The following is a 20,795-nucleotide window of genomic DNA, read 5'->3' as shown; positions in this document are numbered from 1 at the left end:
GCAGCAATACCAGCTGTGGCAAACAAGAGGCTGGTGAAACAGAGCAGTTCGACAAGAAAAAGAAATAAAAGGCATCTGACTCACAAATGAAGAAGTAAAATGATCTCTGTTTGCAGGTAACATAATCACATACGTAGAAAACCCTACAGACTCAACAACAACAACAAAAACTGTGAGAAATAATAAACAGCTAGACAGAGTGGTGCATGCCTGTAATCCCAGCTACTTGGGAGACTGAGGCAAGAAGATTGCCTGAGCTGAGGAGTTCAAGACCACCCTGGGCAACATAGTGGGATCCCCATTTCAAAAAAAAAAAAAAGTCCCAGGATACAAAATCAACATTTTGTATCCTGGTGTTTCTATACACAACCAACAAACTAGCCAAAAAGGAAATTAAGAGAATAATCCCATTTACAATAGCGACAAAAAGAACAAAATACTTGGCTGGGCACGGTGGCTCACGTCTGTAATCCCAGCACTTTGGGAGGCTGAGGCGGGCAGATCACTTGAGGTCAGGAGTTCAAAACCAGCCTGGCCAACATGGTGAAACCCCGTGTCCACTAAAAATACAAAAATTAGCTGGGCGTGGTGGTATGCACCTGTAATTCCAGCTACTTAGGAGGCTGCGGCAGGAGAATTGCCTGAACTCAGGAGGCAGAGGTTGCGGTGAGCAGAGATAGCACCACCGCACTCCAGTGTGGGCGACAGAGCGAGACTCTGTCACAAGAAGAAAAAAAAAAAGAATAAAATACTTAGGAATAAACTTAACCAAAGAGGTGAAAGACTTGTACATCAAAAATTATAAAATATCGATGAAGAAAATTAAAGATACAGAAAATAAAAAGACATCTGTGTTCATGGATTGGAAGACTTAATAACGTTAAAATGTCCACTCTACACAAAATGATCTACAGATTCAATGAAATTCCTATCGAAAATTCCAATGGCATCCTTTACAGAAATTTTTAAATATCCTAAAAATTACACAGAACCACAGAACACTAATAGCTAAAGCAATCTTGAGCAAAAAGAGCAACACTAAAGGCACCACATTTCCTAATTTTAAAACATATTACAAAGTTACATTAATCAAAACAGTATGGTACCAACATAAAAACAGACATATAGCCTAATGGAACCGAATAAAAAGCCAAGAAATTAATCTACTCATTTACAGTCATCTGATCTTTGATAAGAATGCCAAGAACACACCACGGGGAAAGGACAGTCATTTCAATAAATGGTGTTGGGAAAACTAAATATCCACATGCTGAAGTGGAAGGACTGCTGCTTGAGCCCAGGAGTTCAAGCTTACGGTGAGCTATGATCATACCACTATACTCCAGCCTGGGTAACAGAGCAAGGCCTTGTCTCAAAAAAAAAAAAAAAAAAAAAAGGCAAAGAACCCGAATAGACATTTCGCAAAAAAATAAAAAAAAAATAAAAAAAATACAATTGGCCAACATATATATGAAAAAATGCTCAACATCACTAACCACCAGAGAAATGCAAATCAAAACCACAATGAGATATCACCTCACACTTTTTAGAATAGCTATTATCAAAAAGACAACAAGTATTGGCAAGAATTTGGAGAAAATGGAACTCTGGTACACTGTTAGTGAGAACGTAAATTGGTACAGTCATTGTGCAAAACAATATGGAAGTTCCTCAAGAAACAAAATATAGAATTACCATATGATCTAACAATCTCATTTCTGGGTATATAACCCAAGGAAACGAAATTAGTATCTCAAAAAGACATCTGCACTCCCATGATCAAAGCAGCATTATTCATAATATCCAAGGTATGGAAACAGTCAAATGTCCATCAATACATGAATGAATAAAGAAAATATGGTGTATGTATATAGATATACACACACAGTCATGAGCCACATAATTACATTTACCGTAGACAATGGGCTGCATAGATGACAGCTGTATTAGTCCATTTTGCATTGCTATAAAGGAATACTTAAGACTGGGTAATTTATAAAGAAAATAAGTTTATTTAGCTCATGGTTCTGCAGGCTGTACAAATAGCACCAATATATGCTTGGCTTCTGGTGAGGCCTCAGGAACCTTTTACTCATGGTGGGAGGCTAAGCAGGAGCAGGCGTGTCACATGGCGAGAGGAAGCAAGAGAGCTGCCAAGCTCTTTTAAACAACCACCTCTTGCATGAACTAACAGAGCAATAACTCACTCATTACCAACGGGAGGGCACCAAGCCATTTATGAGGGATCTACCCCCTCATAAATGAGTGGGACCCAAACCTCCCACTAGGCCCTATCTCCAACATTGGGGATCACATTTCAACATGAGATTTGGAAGGAACAAATATCTAAACTATATTAACGGTGGTCTCATAAGATTATAACACCATATTTTTACTATACCTTTTCAGTGTTTATATATGTTTAGATAGACAAATACCATTGTGTTATAATCGTCTACAGTATTCAGTACAAACCTGCTGTACAGGTTTGTACCCCAAGAGCAATAAGCTATACCATATATACCATATAGCCTAAGTGTGTAGTAGGCTATATCATCTAAGTTTGTGTACATACATACTTTGATGTTCACACAATGACTAAATTGCCTAATGACACATTTCATAGAAATTATCCCCATCATTAAGTGATGCATGACTGTATATGTATGTACAATGCAATATTATTCAGTCTTTAAAAAGAAGGAAAATCCTGCCATTTGTGACAACATGAATGAACCTGGAAGACATTATGCTAAGTGAAATAGTCCAGAAAGACAAGTACTGCATGATCTCACTTATATGTGGAATCAAAAACAGTCCAACTCAGACACACAGAGTAGAATAGTGGTTGCCAGGAATTGGAAAGGTGGGGAAAATGGGGATATATTCGTCAAACACAAAGTTTCAGTTATGCAAGATGAATAGGTTCAAGAAATCTAACATACCGCATGGTATCTATAGTTGGCAACACTAATTGTATACTTCAAATTTGCTAAGATGATAGATCTTAAGTGTTCTCACCACAAAAAAAATAATAATTATGTGAGATAACAAATGTTAACAAGCATTGTGGTGATCATTTCACAATGTATACACATATCAAAACACCAAATTATATACATTGTAAATATACAATTTCTATTTGTCAGTTATACCCCAATAAAGCTGGAAAAAGGCTTATTAGAAAAAAAGGAAATGGATGTAGAAATAAAAATAAACCATTGGATTCATCAGTCAATCCAGTTTTCAATCATCTAAGAATAAAAATGTTTCCACTTATACAGGAAGGAAAATGGCTGAAGACTTCAACAAAGTTATGATACATCAAATATTTCAAAATGATGCAAGTAATAGATTTTGTCAAGTCCAGTGTAAGAAGAAAGAAAAGAGATGATAGGCTAGAACTTATTAGGGACATATTTGAATCTCAGAATCAGTATTTACAAGGTGCATATGTTCCAGGTTCCTATATACTACATGTGGAATACATAGGCTATGTAATAGGTTCAAATTACTAAAGGAAATCATGTCTAAAGAATTAAAGCACAGTATAAAAATGATGCTTCACCAAAGAATATTATATAAAGAAAAAAGTTTGAAAGGACCAAAGGAAAATGTGGAGTGGAAAAATACAGTAATTGAAATGAATAATTCACTAGAGGGGTTCAATAGTAGATTTGAACAGGCATAAAAAAGAATCAGTGTACTTGAAGATATATCAACTGAGGTTATGCTGTCTTAGGAAAAGAAAGAAAAATAACAAAGAAAAATTAACAGAGCTTCAGAAACCTGTGAAACACCAGCAAGCAAAGCAACATATGCACACTGGGAGTTCAGGAAAAGAGGAAAGACATTGAAAGACTATTTTTAAGATTAGTGGCCATTCACTTCTTGAATTTGATGAAAACTATTAATCTACGTATCCAGGAGGCTCAAACAAACTCCAAACAGGATAAACTAAAAAAGATTCACACAAAGGTACATCATAGTCAAAATGTCAAAACACAAAGAGAGAAATGAAAGCAGTATGAAAAAATATTCCAGCATGTACAGGGAACCTGAATAAAATTAACAGTTGATTTCTCATTAGAAATCAAGGATGCCAAAAGGCAGTAGTATAACAATTCAAAGTGCTGAAAGAAAAGGTCAACCAAGACTTCTATAACTGGAAAAACTATCCTTCAAAAAATGAAGGCAAAATTAAGCCATTCTCAAATAAGCAAAACTTGAGAGAATCTGTCACCACCACATCCTACAAGAAATACTAAAAGGAGTCCTTGAGGCTGAAATAAAAACAACACCAAACATTAACTCAAATCCACACAGAAATAGAGTATTGGTAAAGCTATCTACACAGAGAAGATAAATATATTTGTATTTATAACCCTTTCTTTTTATCTAATTTAAATGACAATTGCATAAAGCAATTATTTAAAAAGGGTAGTCACGGGTTTATAATGTATAAAGATGTAATCTATATTACAATAAGAGCAAAGTGAAGTATTGAAGTTTTGTATACTTCTGAATTTAAGTTGATTAATCTGAACTAGGTTGTTTTAAGTTAAGAATTTAATTGTAATCCCCAGAGCAACTACTAAGAAAATAACTCAAAAAATATCATAACAGTATAATCAGGAATTATGGAGTAAAGACCTATGAAAATCTCCTCCTCCAGAAAAATATCAACAAGAGAATTAAAATGGTACACTGGAAAATATATATTTAACACAAGATAAGACAGTAATGGAACTCAGGAACTCTTCTACAAGTAGAAGACATGTAGAAAACAAACAGGAAAGAGACAGACATAAATGCTACTCGATTATCAGTAATTACATTAAATGTAAGTAAATTAAACAATCCAGTCAAATGGCAGAAATTGGCAGAAAATACTTTTTAAGTGATCCAACTATATGCTGTCTACAAGAGATACTGTATAATCAGAGATAAAAGTAGAATAAAAATTTTAAGTCGAAAAATATATATACCATGTGTTATGGGATGGATTGCCCTCCTAGAAAAAAACTTCATATATTGAAGTACTAACCCCAAGTAGTTCAAAATGTAACTAAATTTGGAGATACAACCTCTAAGAAGTAGTTAAGTTAAAATTAGGCCATTAGTATAGACCTTAATCTAATCTGACAGGTGTCCTTATAAGAAGAGGAAATTTTGACACACAGATAGACACCAGGGACATACATGCACAGAGGAAAGCCTATATGAGAACACAGCAAGAAGGTGACCACCTGAAGCCAAGGAGAGAAGCCTCAGAAGAAACCAAACTTACCAACACCTTGATCTTATACTTCCAGCCTCCAGAACTGCAAGAAAATAAATTTCTGTTGTGTAAGTCCCCCAGAGTGTGGTACTTTCTATGACAGCCCTAGCAAACCAATACAACATTGATAACAGCAACCAAAAAAACAGTTGGAGTGATAATATTAGTATCAGACAAAATAGACTTTAAGACAAAAATTGTTACTTAAGACAAAGAAGGATATTCTGTAATGATAAAAGGATCAATTGAAAAGGAAAACATAATGATTATAAACATATATGCACTTAACAACAAGGCAGCAAAATACATGGGCAAAAACTGACAAAGCTAAAGGGAGAAATGGACAACAATAGTCAGAGACATCAATACCCCACTTTTCCTAATGGATAAAACAACTAAAGATCAACAAGGACAGTTATAACACCAAAAGCACAAGGAACCATTTTTAAAAAGGTAAGTTGGATTTCATTAAATTTATAAACTGTTCTGCTTCAAAAGACACTATCTATAAAGTGAAAAGACAATCTACAAAACAGAAGAAAATATTTGCAAGGCATCTATCTCTTAAGGGTCTAGTATCCATAATACAAATAAGTGTTAAAACTCCACAATAAGGCTGGGCGCGGTGGCTCAAGCCTGTAATCCTAGCACTTTGGGAGGCCGAGGTGGGCGGATCACGAGGTCAGGAGTTCGAGACCATCCTGGCCAACATAGTGAAACCCTGTCTCTACTAAAAATACAAAAAAATTAGCAGGGTGTGGTGGCAGGCGCTTGTAGTCCCTGCACTCGGGAGGCTGAGGCAGGAGAATGGCGTGAACCCGGGAGGCGGAGCTTGCATTGAGCCGAGATGGTGCCACTACACTCCAGCCTGGGGGACAGAGCCAGACTCTGTCTCAAAAAAAAAAAAAAAAAAAAACTCAACAATAAAAAGACAACTCTATTTTTTAAATTAGCAAAGCATTTGAATAGACAATTCCTCAAAGAAGATAAATAGTTAAATAACCAATAAGCACATGAAAAAATGTTCAACATCATTAGTCATTATGGAAATGCAAACCAAAACCTTAATGAAATACAACTTCACACCCGCTACAATGGCAAAAAAAAAATGTGGGAAAGAGGTGGAGAAACTGGAGCTCTCATATATCATTGATTAGAATATAAAATGTTGCACCTACTTTCTGTTAATCAGGTCCTCAAAACACAGATTTACCATATGGCCCACAATTTTACTCCTAGGTATAAAAAAAGAACTAAAAACATACATCCACACAAAAACTTTTACATAAATGTTCATAGCAGCATTATTCGTAATAGCTGAAAAATGAGACCATCCTCATTGTCCATCAACTGATGGATGGATAAACAAAATGAACAAAACTCATACAGTGAAATATTTAGTCATTTAAAGGAGTGAAGTACTGACACATGCTACAACATGCATAAACCTTAAAAATATTATGCTAAGTGAAAGATGCCAGTCACAAAAGACTTCATATTGTATGATTTCATTCATAGAAAATGTCCAGAATAGGCAAATCTAGAGTAGTGGTTGATAAGAGTTTGGGAGCAGGAAAATGGGAAGTAACTACTAATGGGTATGTAGTTTCTATTTAGAGGTGATGAAAAGGTTCAGGAATTAGATAGTGGTGATGGTTGCATACTGTTGTGAATGTACTAAAAAGTACTGAATTGACCAGGCACGATGGCTAACACCTGTAATTCCAGCACTTTGGGAGGCCAAGATGGGAGAATCACTTGAGGTCAGGAGTTCAAGACCAGCCTGGCCAACATGGCAAAACCCCAACTCTACTAAAAATACAAAAATAGCTGGGCATGGTGGCATGTGCCTGTAGTCCCAGCTACTCAGGAGGCTGAGGCATGAGAATCACTTGAACCTGGGAGGCAGACGTTGCAGTGGGCCGAGATCACACCACTGAACTCCAGCCTGGGTGATGGAGTGAGACTCTATCTCAAAAAAATAAAAAATAAAAGATAAAAATAATAAGTACTGAATTATACACCTTAACATTGTGAATTTTATGGTATGTGAATTATATCTCAATAAAGCTGTTTTTTTAAATTTAGTTAGGAAAATGAACACCTACAGAAAGACTTCCAAGATAGAAAATAAACTTTATTTTGTCTTATAATCAGTTCAGGTCAAGAAACATTCATTGATTTGGACTATGATAGATGCTAGGGATGTAAAGATAAATAAACCATGGCCGGGCGCGGTGGCTCATGCCTGTAATCCCAGCACTTTGTGAGGACAAGGCAGGTGGATCACGAGGTCAGGAGATCGAGACCATCCTGGCTAACACAGTGAAACCCTATCTCTACTAAAAATACAAAAAATTAGCTGGGAGTGGTGGTGGGAGCCTGTAGTCCCAGCTACTGAGGAGGCTGAGGCAGGAGAATGGCATGAACCCAGGAGGCGGAGCTTGCAGTGAGCTGAGATTGTGCCACTGCACTCCAGCCTGGGTGACATAGTGAGACTCCACCTGGAAAAATACTACTACTACTACTACTACTACTACTACTACTACTACTACTACTACTACTAATAATAATAATAATAATAATAAATTATCCTTACCCTGAAGAAATTTAATCTTAACAAATACAATAAGTAGCAAATCATTAGGAAGAATTTTGGTTTCTTCACCTGGTTTTCACTCTCAATATATATAATTTTACCACAACAAACTTCAATTGAAAACCCAGCAAAATTCAATTTCAGTAGCCACCAAATTCAATAACCAGATGCTGAAGATAAACTAACTCAAATTCTAGCTACAGTTACACTTCTCTTCTAGCACAAGAAGGTCCCAGCTATGGTCCAGCATCCTTGCCCTGACTGCCTTGTTGCAGTGTGTGATCCTAGCTTGAGGATGCCAAGTACTTTCTGTTTCTGTATTTCCTTGCCCTTGCCTCAACAGCTGCTTACTGTTTTTACAAAACCTAGATTTTATTCCTTTAGGCACCAAACCCTTTCTTCAAACACCACTGAGGTTCTTCAGATTATCACAGATTTTAAATCAGGCCATCAAAGCATATACAGCTCCCTTCTTTTACGTCTTTTTATTTCATTTTCTTGGTAGAGATCCATAACGCGCATGTCTGGTGCCCTGCACTGAAGAAGCCAGGTATCAAAACCACCTCATACATTCAGTTGATCCAGAACAGGTACTGCGAACCAGACACAGACACCATGACAGCACATGAATTTCGTATGGCATGAGCTGTTCTGAAAACAGTATACTTACCAACAAATTACACCCAAGAGATGTTTTACATACAAACTTACATGTAATTAAGTTTAGCTTCACTTGAAAAATCTGAAGATTTGGCCATGCTGGGCCCAAATTCCCATGTGGCAACAATAAGGTGAGCCAAGTGGGGACACTGCCTTTCCTTTTGATGAAGTGTGTCTCTCCATGATCTTCACCACTCCACAAGGCTACCATGCACAACAAATCCAGCTGGTTTCATTTGTGACCTGTTGGCTCTGGAGGTATTGGAGTTTGAGACAAGTCCATGTCCACGGAGTTAGAAGTTGTGTCCAATCATAAAGCGATCTCTTGGTTTAGGGTCGTATTGCCATGCTCCTCTACTTATGACAACCTCTCCTAGTTTCTCATGCCAACAACTGCTTCTTCTTCCTGTAATCACCAATCCTAAATATCACCTACATACCTGAACTACCCCAGGGAACTCCGGCAGAGGCATCTTCTGGCCTGCCAAGCTCCTATATGAAGTAGCAAAATTCCAGACCACATGGCAGAAGGCACTGAGGATCTCATCCACAGACTGATGAAATCTTCATTTCCACACTTACTTCTCTTTGAAGATAAATACTCCTAAATTTCTGAGTTCTGATGATTTAAAATGATGTTTCTCAAACTTTACTGTTCATCCAACATATGTGAGGATCTTTTAAAAATGCAGATTCAAATTCAATAAGTCTGGTGTGGAGCCTGAGATTCTGCATTTCCAACAAGCTCCCTGCTGATCCTGACGCTGCCTGGACTGTGGACCACACTTTGAATAGCAAGGAGTTAGAAGACTTACGAAGGAAGAAAGTTCTGAGATAAGAGTTATCTGAATGAATTAGGCCTCCAAGACTTGACTTTCTGACATTTTAAAAGTCCAAAATGTTAATCTTTTAGTATCCCGTGTCAATTAATATCTCATCTATATAAATAACAACCCTTCATAATGGTCCATGAAGAAGAAATAGATGGTTCCTTTAGCCATTAGGCATCGGTTATTGAATATTCACTACGTGATCAATACTGGGCATTACACAGGGGCATCTGCCAAGTTTCCATATATTTAGAGTGCTTAAAATCTAGTTGGCAAGAAGACTAATGGAAAACAATAACTAGTGTACCACCTAAAACAGCAGATGATTAAGATTTTAATTGCTACAAACGAGTGATTCCCAAGAGGGTAGCATATCAGCAACTGGGTGGAAGGCTAAACACACTGTCTCCCAACTCCTCCTATAAGATACTTACTCTACCCTTATTCTTACTGTCAATCACTGACAAGGGAAACTACACTGAATTCCAGGAATGGCATATTCTTCAGAAGGATGAGGTGGGAAAAATGACAAAAACCACTGTTTTTAAATTGCATACAGAAGGGCAATGGAGACCTGGCGCCTGAAAGAGTAAGTAGAAGTGGTGGGCATTCCAGGTGGGAGTTGCTTCCTGTGGTAAAAGTACTGAGGTGGAGATGAGTCTAGGGTATTTATGGGACAGGAAGAAGACCTGTCTAATTAAAGTAAACTAGAGTGTCCCACTCACCATCACCCTATTCTTAGTGGAGGAAGCATGGAAACTATCTCCTAAAAACCTGATGACCACCTGTTAAAAACACTGAAGAGATATTTCTTTACAGAAAGGCTGAACTAGTTTACCTCTCAGATCCTTTCCAATTTTTCCTCAAGTGCAGAACAAAATTCTGATTCTCCTCTAACCCATAATTCTAAATTGAATCACTTGTCTTGCCTGCTGTTGACCATGGCAGACAAGTGAAGAGAATGTGGATGTGTAAAACTCCCTATAAATTAAAAAAGAAAAACCTAAATCACTGCTTTAGGTTAAGCATTCCATTGTTCCTCAGCATCCCCAGTTCTCTAAGACTGTTCTCATAGGGCTATTTTCAACTCTGTCATCAATCATCTTTGTGACTCCTCCCTGAACCCTTTCCAAATTATCCCCATCCCTCTTATATAGGCAAATGATGAATTACACTTCAAGTTTTCCCTGAGCACTCCATCTAAAGGAAGTCTCAGTTACACAACATTCTCTGCCAAAGCCCACCTCGACAAAGCACTTAATGTACTTCCAACTAGGTTTTTTCATTTGTTGCTTATGAAATATTTAAAATATACATTGAGAAGTTCATATTGTTAAGAAGTTAATATAATAGTAGCCCATATACCAAATATTACTTCCTTAATTCACGGTCAATGTGGACATCTAACTCTCTAATAAAAAAAATTCATAGTCTAAGATTATGGCATATGGTTTTACTTGTTAATAATTTTCCATTCCTTGTTTGTCTTTGCCATGATTCACTGTGGCCTAAGTATATTACTGAGGTATACCATACATACCAACACCCAGATTTAACAAACATTAATATTTTTGCCATATTTGTTTTGCAATTATATATTTACTTATTCATATCTGTACGGCCTGTTTTCCATTATATTCTGTCTTATCTGGACAGAGCCATGTCTGATTATTAACCTCTTTTATACCCATTACTTAGCATAGAGCCTGGCATATAAGGTTCAATGAATAATGCGTGAATGACTTTTGTCCTAGTATTAAATAAGGGCCATCACAACAGATGACTTATTAAACAAAAGACAATGATTCCATCTTTATTAAAAGTCCAAAGAGGGGAAAAAGGAAATGAGTCTTTATTGAAGAATGGGGGTTTACATTTAAATGCATGATATAGCTGGATATCAGACATTAGGATGAGTTAGTTGAGCAAGGTACAGAACTTCCCTTCCCTAGGGGCTCCTTTCCCTTGTTCCCTGAATAGCACATATATCTGCCTAGATAACAGTGATACAGAAGATGAGCTCTTCTAGCTCATGTAGCTTAGAGATGCCAACTCAATGGCTTAAAGAAGGAAAGAACAAAGGAGGAGAAGGAGAAAGAGAAGAAGAGAGGAAAAAATGGAGGGAGGAAGGGGTGGGGGCCTATATGGAGGGTATCCAAGACCACTATAAGACCACAAGAAATCATTCATTTTTTCTAGATTATGCCAACGGCAATATAGATTATGTCCTGAAAACCTTTGAGTATGAAGTCCATTTGGATGAAATGAAGTGAAGCCTTAGACAAAAACATAAGAAAGGTCATATCCAACTGTCAGAGAAATCCGACAGTTTTCTCTACCTCCTTCAGCCTGTACTCCCTGCCACCCAATATCTTAATGCAAAATCCTAAAAGTCTGGGTCCCTCCCGCCATAGTTCTCTACATGCTCTCAAATACCAAATATACACTTGTGTCTACTCCCCATCAAAACTTACTGGGTCTAAGTTCTATTACTTTGAGCTCTTATTCTTCTAGAAGGTCACTGAGAGATACTATGCTTATTATATAAATGGCTGTCTATTATTGAAAATATCACTTCCTTAATTTACAGTCAGTGTGAACTTCCAACTCTCTAATAAAAAATTTCATAGTCTAAGATTGTGACATATTGTTTTATTTGTTAATAATTCTCCCTTCCCTCTCTGTCCTTGCCATGGTTCACCACAGGCTAAGCATATGACTTAGGTATACCACTTGATATAACACAAATCATTTCTAATCACTGTCATAAGAAAATGTTTTTCTCGCTCCACAGATATCTTACTCCACAGATAAAATATTACACAAGCACCTTTCCACTATGCAGCTAGCATATGTCAGCTTGGGGAAGCAGTCTTACACTCACTGCCCATCACTTTGCACAGCAAACTCATAGACGCAGGGGCCACAGTTTGGCTGAATCCATAGTTTCCACTGTTTCTTTTTGTATTTCCTCAAGATCAGAGGGTACTACATCTTCTCCATGAAGTGGGTAGCATGTGGATTGGCTTATTTCTAAGTACAACTTCTTTTCTTCATGAAGCCATCACCTTATCTGTACCTGAGCCCAGTACCCTGTCAGTTCTGTCCCCTGAGCAACTTTTCCACTCTCAAGAATAATGGTTAACAACAACAACAAAAAAAAAACAGAAAAACAAAAAAAAAAACCTCTTCCTATAGCACAAGTTTTCAGTGATAAATGAACAAAAGCATCACCGAGCATTCATTTCTGAACAAATGCCAAAAGCTGATTCATTCTCTGCATGACATCAGTGGTTTCATCCAACCATAAAGTGAAATATCTGCTAGCGTGCACTTGATAGTAATCGCTCTTCCACACTCCACTCCACTGATACTATGCCACAGCCAACCATGTCATTTGACAAAGGAGTTTTGTCAATAACTTCTGGTTTCTCTCTAAGGATAATGTTTGTCTTTAACTTTCCAGCTGATTTTCCAAGTGTCTCTTCAATAATATGACTCATACTTATTTTGCTACAAGGATCCTTTAATGATGTTAATAGAATTATAATCTCTTACCTACCTTTCGCCATATAATACATTAATTTTATAAAGGAAAGCATTATTGTGTGCTTGTCCTAGAAAACTTCAATAGTATAACAGAGAAGCCACTGTGCTTTGTTCGAAAATGACACAAAAACATCCATGGCTTCATGCCACTATTGGACAAAGTTTCATAACAGGCAACGATTACAGATTCATTTGGTCCTAATGGGGATAGCAAGTCCAATAAAATACAGTTTTGAGATAGTCATTGTCATATTTCCATTTGCACTTTTCAATTTCAGCTACTGTTCTGAAATTGTCACTCTCAGAGATTCCCTTGTCTCTATACATACATATTCCCATTTTATATGCAGTGGGATTCAGTTCTCTAAGTATGTTTATGGTATTCTGAAATGTAGCATTTACAGTACTATTTTCGTCACTATTTTTACACTTCAATGAACTACTTTTGAACCACTTACCTAATTTTGTGAAATGGGAATACAATTCAAGAACGGCAAAAACAAAAAGTATTCTTTTAACAAATAAAAAATAAGTAAATGATATAAAAATTATATTAACAAACATGAAGTGGACCATTAACAAAATGTAAGCTATACGCACTCACCAGTGCAGTCTTTGCAGCACAAACACAATCTTAAATATTATAATAAGTTTTTTTGGGGGGGGATGTCTGCTGAAATCATAATTAAATAGCCTGTCTCAAGGCCCTACATGCTTTGCAACACCCACACCACCCTTCTGGTCTCATTTCTGACTCCTCCCTTGTCACTCCACCCCATCATGCTGATCTTGCAAATCTTTGAACATATCCAAACACACTCTTTTATCAGGGCCTTTGCACTGGCCATCCTGCAACTCTATCCCTCAGGTATTTCTATTAAGCAACTTCTCTTACCTTCTGTTAACTCTTTGCTTAAGGTCTCTTTCTCCATGAAGCCTACACAACCACACTTACCCTGTCCTACTTTCTCTTTCTTCCAAAGCACTCATCTCCTTCTAGCATCATATATACTTTAGTTACTTGGTTTATTATCTGTCTCCCACCTCCCACCTGCCTGCCCCCAAAAGAATGAAAACTCCACAAGGTCAGGGATCTTTGTTTTATTCATCGACATATTCCCAGCACCTAAATCAGAGACTAACCCACAGACGGAGCTCAATACATGTTAGTTGAATGAACAAATAAATGAATGGATGAATGAATTAAATTTTTTCATTGCTTTTCCCTTCTAACCACCAAACTGCCTATGGATCTTATTTTGAGAATTAAAAAGAAAATGATAAGCCATCAAAGGTTTTTAAGCAAAAGAATTATATCAATAGAATGGTATTAAAATAGACAAGGTCGGGAGATGATTTAAAGTTTGGAGAGGCTAGATCCAGAGAGTTTAGTTAAAAAGTCAACCAATGAAAGAGATAAGGAAGGGCATAAGTTTCCAATTACTAGGACTTCTTAAGTGGTTTATTTCAAACCTACAATGCACATATCCATAGATACATTATCAATGTTTATCTATACATATATTGCATACACACACATACACATACATGTTGAACAAGCCTAGAAGCTAATGACATTTCTCCATCATATGGATATAATACATATACAAGCTTATGACTTGAGTCATAGTTAGAATAGCCATAAATCCTAGTGTTCCTGGCACAGTCTCAGTTTATACTTGTTGATCTAATGCCCCTTCCAGTTAGTACCATATTTTACTCTCAAAAGTGTCCTTGTCTGGATTTTTTTAAATTACACAGTCATCCTACTTATAAAAAAGATACATAGGCTGGTCACGGTGGCTCACGCCTGTAATCCCAACACTTTGGGAGGCCGAGGAGGGTGGATCATTTGAGGTCAGGAGTTCAAGACCAGCCTGGCCAACATGGTAAAATCCTGTCTCTACTAAAAACACAAAAACTTGCTGATGGTAGTGGTGCGTGCCTGTAATCCCAGCTACTTGGGAAGCAGAGGCACGAGAATCGCTTAAACCCAGGAGGCAGAGGATGCGGTGAGCCAAGATCGCACCACTGCACTCCAGTCTGGGCAACGGAGTGAGACCCTGTCTCAAAAAAAAAAAAAAAAACCATAAATTTCTTCTTATTTAGACATGCTGACCAAGCTTTTGAGGACTTCAGTGGAGTGAGCTTGGGAAAGGTGACAGCCATAATTAATTGTAACATCCACTGGCCAACATAGTAAGTGAGCTGTGTTACAAACACACAATTCTTTGGTAAAGGAGCATAGCAACTACTGCAGAAGCAAATGCCACAAGCTTCATATATCTAACTTGGGTAAAGAACCCAAACCCTTGCCAGGTCACCTGCACAATCTCAAACCCCCAAGAGAATTTTCATGTGGTGAACAGACACAACAGTTCTCCCTCTCTGCGACCCCTCTGTATGAAAAGACCCAAACCAAACACTGGAGATACAAGAGAGTACAGAAAACAAAAGCCCTCCTATTATCCTCATGGCCCAGAGAGCTTGAAAACTAAGAGAATGTGGAATCAAGTCTTCACAACAACACTTGTGTTCTGGAATCTCAGTAAATATCCAAGATTTGGACCAGACACTAGATCTTGAAACTTACATTCCCACCTCTAAGAGCCATGGTAACCATCAGGTCTGCAAACAGGTTTTGTAGAAACTGCTCTCCCAAATCACAGGATTTGTCCCAATTAGTGTCAGCTCTAGATATACAGACAGGTGCTAATTCATATTGTGCTTGAAGACAATAATAATATGGGCTTACAGCCATGGCAGACGCTTAGTAACTTAAGAATAAAACTATTTTATTCACTATGTGTGTAAATAGATGACAAGCAATTATCTCATTCTCCTATCTTCCTTCCTCCTATTTCATTTTTTCTTGTATATTTTTCAGGTTTAAATTTTTCTGATTTTCTATCTTTGCATTTAATAAATAAAAGACTGAAATAAGGCAAGACTCAAAATCTGGTGTCGGAAGAGGGGTGATGAAAAAAAATTCAGGATTCCTTAATATCTAGGGCGACCAGATAATTATCACCCAAACCAGGGCATTTTTACATGTGAAAGGGGGTGCTTTTCATAATTAAGATAAACCAACAGGAATAAACTGGCACTGTCACAAGCAAAGCAGGGCATCTGGTCACTTTTCTAATCTCTCATTCATATCCTGATACAAAAGGCATCCTGTGTGTAATGAAGCAACCTCTGCCTCTGTTAAATCAATCAAACTTCAAACATAGTCCTCCCTCTTTCAGGCCAGGCCTGGCTTTTGATAACAGAGCTGGAAAGGTTTTCACCCAATGCTGCCATTCCCTGTCCAACACACCAAGCAAAACTGGTTCCAGTCTTTCCCAAGAAAGCAGTCAGCAGTGCACAAGAATGTGGATCCAGGCCAGGCCTACAGCAAGCCCCAGGCGAGAAGCCTTTGGTTTCTCTTAAAGGAACACTTCACAATAGAGAAAGCCACCTGGTTAGAGGTTACACAGATACCAACCATATAGACTTAACGAGCATTTTGAATGCAAGATCATTTCATTGATGTGTAGGCACATATTAAAACCGGGAAGATCCCAAAAGCCACCTCTCCTGCAAAACACATTCATCTAGGAGAAAATGCCAAAGCATCTGTCCTCAACTATAGGTAACAACCTTGGTTTCTTTGCCTTTGGCTGAAATCAGTGTTGCAAAAGCCTTTTAAAAGAGTAAGAAAACATAGGTTTTTCTCCCAAGATCACATTGCCCAAGTGAAACAGAACCAGTGCTTACTTTTATTTTTTGTCTCCTGTTCAGGGGGGTCAAACATTGCTCATATTCTTCATTAAATTTAGTCCTGTGGCTGGCAAATGTTAATTTACTGGAATATTTTCCTTCGCATTCATAAAGAGGGAAAACTAGCTTTGTGATCTGGTTGCAATCTACAGCACGTAGATAATCCACAACAGTGGTAGGTGCAGAAAAGCTCCAGCTGGTTTATCTCAAATGTTCAGAATGATTTTGATTTCTTTACCGACACCACAGTCATTCATAAAGATTCATTGCCAAATGTTGACCAATACCGTGATAGAGGCGATGGTGAAGCGAATGTCTCAGGCTGGAAAATCATCATGGAAGTACAGTACTGCCCAAACCTCAGAGTCTGCGGCCGATTGCTGGGGATTAGGAAACCACCTGTCACGGAGATGGTGAAGGAAACTAGATTCAAACTAATGCAGACTAAAGTCTTTCCAGCCAGAAGACGGTTTGAGTCCAAGGGGCCATTTATATACAAGAGCTAAGAAAGGTGCAACTGATTTTCCCCCAGAAGCAGCACGATTATTTTTAAGTTCAAAGACATTTTTGTTAATAAACTGCTTCACACAACCACATCGAAGCCAAAATGTGCCAATGAAATAATCAAAACAAATAGCTCAATTGGGACTTTTTGAATGTTCAACAAAAAGAAAAATTAAAGCTGGTTAGACTGCTAGAAAGTAATGTTACGGTGTCTCCTTTAAGAGTTCAAAATGTCTTTGCCACCCTCCACCCCACCCTACCCCACCTCTAATAGTGAAGTGGATAATTTCTGAAGAATACAATGACCCTTTATGCCTGGCTTCTCTAGTCTGCTAGGGATGCCATCTGTCTCCCACGCTATATAAACAATCCCCGCAGGAATCTTCTGATGACCAAACAGATCAGCAAACTCCAGATTTTCACACCATTAATAATATCCCCATCCAGATTAGGCCCTTTTATTTTAATAACTCCAAAGATAAAGCCAATAACTGATCTTTCTTTCTTTGTAGATAATGTGTATGTCATTTTAAAGATAACCTCTTGGAACATACAGCCATCTGTTGGGAAGAGAAAGAAAAAAAGCTCTCTCTAGGCAACAGAAGAAATGAACCCTTGAGGGAATAGGAGAAACAGTAAAAAGAAAATCATATTTATAAGACAAATACATGGAGAGCTCTATTAATTACACTAAAATATTCTTCTTCTAAATGACAAACTGTAGAACACTACTCCAGAAAAGACAAGTATCACACTTTCACAAAGGTATATATATACGAAAACAGAGTTTGCGTGAGTCTCGGGCAGTGAAACCAGAAATCATATCCAAAAAGCTAAAGGCCCCCGAAGTTTGCATGCTGTCCACCTCTATCTGTAATGATCACAATGTTTTCCTTCCTGAAGTTTAATATCGATTGAACCCTTGTAACTCTAATTGTGAGCTCTCTGTACTGACTCCAAAGACTTCTAACTCTAAAAGAAATAAATGTGCCTGTAAAGATGTTCTCTAAACTAATAATAATAAACGACGAAAAGCACCCGAGCGCTGCTAATAAAGAAGACAAGATACGAGAGAGTCAGACCTCTGCAGTCGCGCGTCCTCGGAAACGTCTACGTCTATATCAGCAGCCCCAGTTTGCTCCAGGCCCCAAGCTCCAGCAGAGGATGTTCACGGCACATTCCCAACCAAAAAGGAAATGAAGCGTCCTCTCCCTCAATTGATGCTCAAATAGACCCCAAAGTCCCAGTTTCCCGGGAGAACCAAACCATCCAACACATCCTGGTGCCTCTCGCCCGTGTTTCTGGGCAGCGGAAACTGAAATGTCAAATGAATGACCGCGCCGGGGCGCAAAGGAGGAAAAACAAAGCCACCTCCCGCCGTCCGCTACCTGCGGCGAGGGCCGCGCGCTCACCTGGGCTCTGCGCCCGTCGCCACGGGCTGCGGGTGGGGACCCGGCCGCGGGGCGGAAGGGCGCCCCCTCAGTCGCCCGGACCCGCGGCCCCGGCGCCCTGCGGCCGGTCCGTGCGCGCCGCGGAGAAAACAGGCGGCCGGGGGCGCCGCCGCGCGTTGCATGCAGCTCCCAGCTGCTGCGGCCGCTGCCACGGAGCCGAGAGTCTCTGCGCTGCAGTCCCCGACCCCGAGACCGCGAGAAGCGTCGGGAGAGACGCGGCGCAGGGGCAGAGCGCGCCCGGCGCGCCCCTCAGTGGCTCTTCCCGCCGCCCTCCGCAGCAGGCTGGGTCTCGGCTCTCCTTTGTGCTGGCATCTTCCTAGCTCCCAGCGACACCCAGAGCTCCCGAGGCGGCTCCGCGCCGTCGCCCACCCCCGGGTTACGCCACGGCCCCCGCGCGACCCGCCGATTGTGTCGAGTCAGCAGCGGCGGCGGGGACGCGCGAAACCATGGCTCCCGCCCGCGCTCGGGAGGGCGCCGGGGGTCCTACGCCTCCGGGAGGTTTGTGGCCGAGCGCGGCGCGGCCCCGCAGCGCCCGGCTCCACGCCGCTCGCTCTCCAGGCGCCGACCCGCCCGCGTCGCCACCCTCTCGCCGCTCCCCGCCGCCACCTTCCTCCCGCCCGGGTACCGGGCGTCCGCTCCAGCCGCGGCGCCCCGGTCCGCGGAGAACGAAGGGTCCGTCCCCCTCACCTCCAGCCGCGCCGGCGCCCCTCCCGCTAGACGCTTCGGCGGCATCTGCCCGCACCGCCCTGCGGGACGCTGGTCTGGAAGCTGCCGGCACGTCGGGGACCGGTGGAAGGGAGGCGGGGGGCAGAGGACAGGAAGGACAGCCAGACCTTGGCCAGCGGGACCTCCCTCAGGAAGGTGCGGAAGAACGGGGCGGGTGCGGCTGGGCGGAGGACGAGTCCCCAGGCTACGGCGGAGCCGGAGTTGCTCTCCTTCTGCGAAGTCGAAGGACAGGAGGATTCCTAGAGGCGTCGCGGAGGATGGAGGAGACCCTCTGAGGTCATGCAGACAACGCTGTTCCTCAACCCCACCAGAAAGCTGAATAGGGGAGTGTCATGCCTCGGTTTCCCCAACTGCAAGGGCAAGACAGTAATACTCATGTCGCACACACAGGGTGTGGTCACGATGAAAAAATGGATTATTGAAAGCGTTCCTGGATACTTTGCCTAAAGAGGGCACTAAAATTTGAAATTACTGTATTAATACTTTCGACTTTCTGTTTACTTCTTTAGCATCTTCATCAACCAGTCCCACGTAGGAGAAAAAGCAAAAATGCTAAAGTGTAAATATATTGTGTCCCTCCCCACCCACCCTTGCATCTATCCAGATGCAGGGAAGATTTATTCAATTTTACAATTTAACTATATCCATATGGAGTAAGTCCCCAAGTCATGGATTTCCTTTCCTTTGGGACTTTTGAGTATGTGTGCTCAATATTATCCATCTCTCCGTCTTTTCTGGTAACAGCAGTTCATTATTCCTATGGGAACTGCCCTTCCCCCTCACCCACAATGAGTCTTTGTGGCTCCAGGGTACTGACACTTCCCACCCTCAACCCCCAGAACTAGCCAGTCATCTTCCGGACCGCAGTGATCGGGTTCTGGGTTGGGCATGTTGATCCAGGAACTCGGCCTGGGCTTTGGATGTATTACTGCAGAAAAATAAGCTCTTTAAACTGGGATAACTAAATTGGAAGGATATAAGCCTACGGTAACGAGGACCAACAGTGCATGCCAACTTTGAGGGAAGAAAAGCTGAGGGTGAGAGGGTGATGTCCCACCCTCTCAGGAACCTCAGGAGGTAGATGTGTCTGCAGTGAACTCTACCCTTGAAGCCAATAAATCCTCTCTCTTTTATTTCAAGTCAGGGTCAACTGTGTTTTGTCACATGTCGCAAAGGAGCCCTGACTCCTTAGTTTCCTGAATCTATCAGCCCAGGCATCACTATTAGGCTCCTCCACAGAATCAATGAGCCCCACCCCACAAAAGGCCTAATTCCAGTTCTTGCTGGAAGAACAGGGATCCTAGAGGTTTGTTCCCACATGATGTTCTCCTTCACAACGTACTCAAATCCAGCAATCCCACACCTGCAATCCTTAGCTTCTTGTGTTGATTAACCACTATGTTACATTCTAGTCAAAATGGGCCAGGTGCAGT

The 20,795-nt window shown here is 40.3% G+C and overlaps 1 protein-coding gene across 3 annotated transcripts in view; it reads right to left on the bottom strand.

The window, feature by feature from the left end:
- The window catches only part of HECW2 (HECT, C2 and WW domain containing E3 ubiquitin protein ligase 2), a 402,919-nt gene extending 384,243 nt beyond the window's left edge, over positions 1-18,676 (bottom strand). For 2 of the 3 annotated variants that reach the window (XM_032755095.2, XM_032755096.2), the window contains exon 1: positions 18,268-18,495. The gene's annotated coding sequence lies outside the window, so the exon portion shown is untranslated. Of the gene's footprint in view, positions 1-18,267; positions 18,496-18,597 lie in introns of those variants that run through there. The other variant, XM_058440001.1, reaches the window with a different exon arrangement.
- Positions 18,677-20,795: the final 2,119 nt, after the last annotated feature.

The sequence above is a fragment of the Hylobates moloch genome, unplaced genomic scaffold, assembly GCF_009828535.3.
Source record: "Hylobates moloch isolate HMO894 unplaced genomic scaffold, HMol_V3 SCAFFOLD_1, whole genome shotgun sequence".
NCBI classification, from domain to species: domain Eukaryota; kingdom Metazoa; phylum Chordata; class Mammalia; order Primates; family Hylobatidae; genus Hylobates; species Hylobates moloch.
The sequence above is the reverse complement of the archived record's forward strand: the minus strand, read 5'-3'. Positions and strand labels throughout refer to the sequence as shown.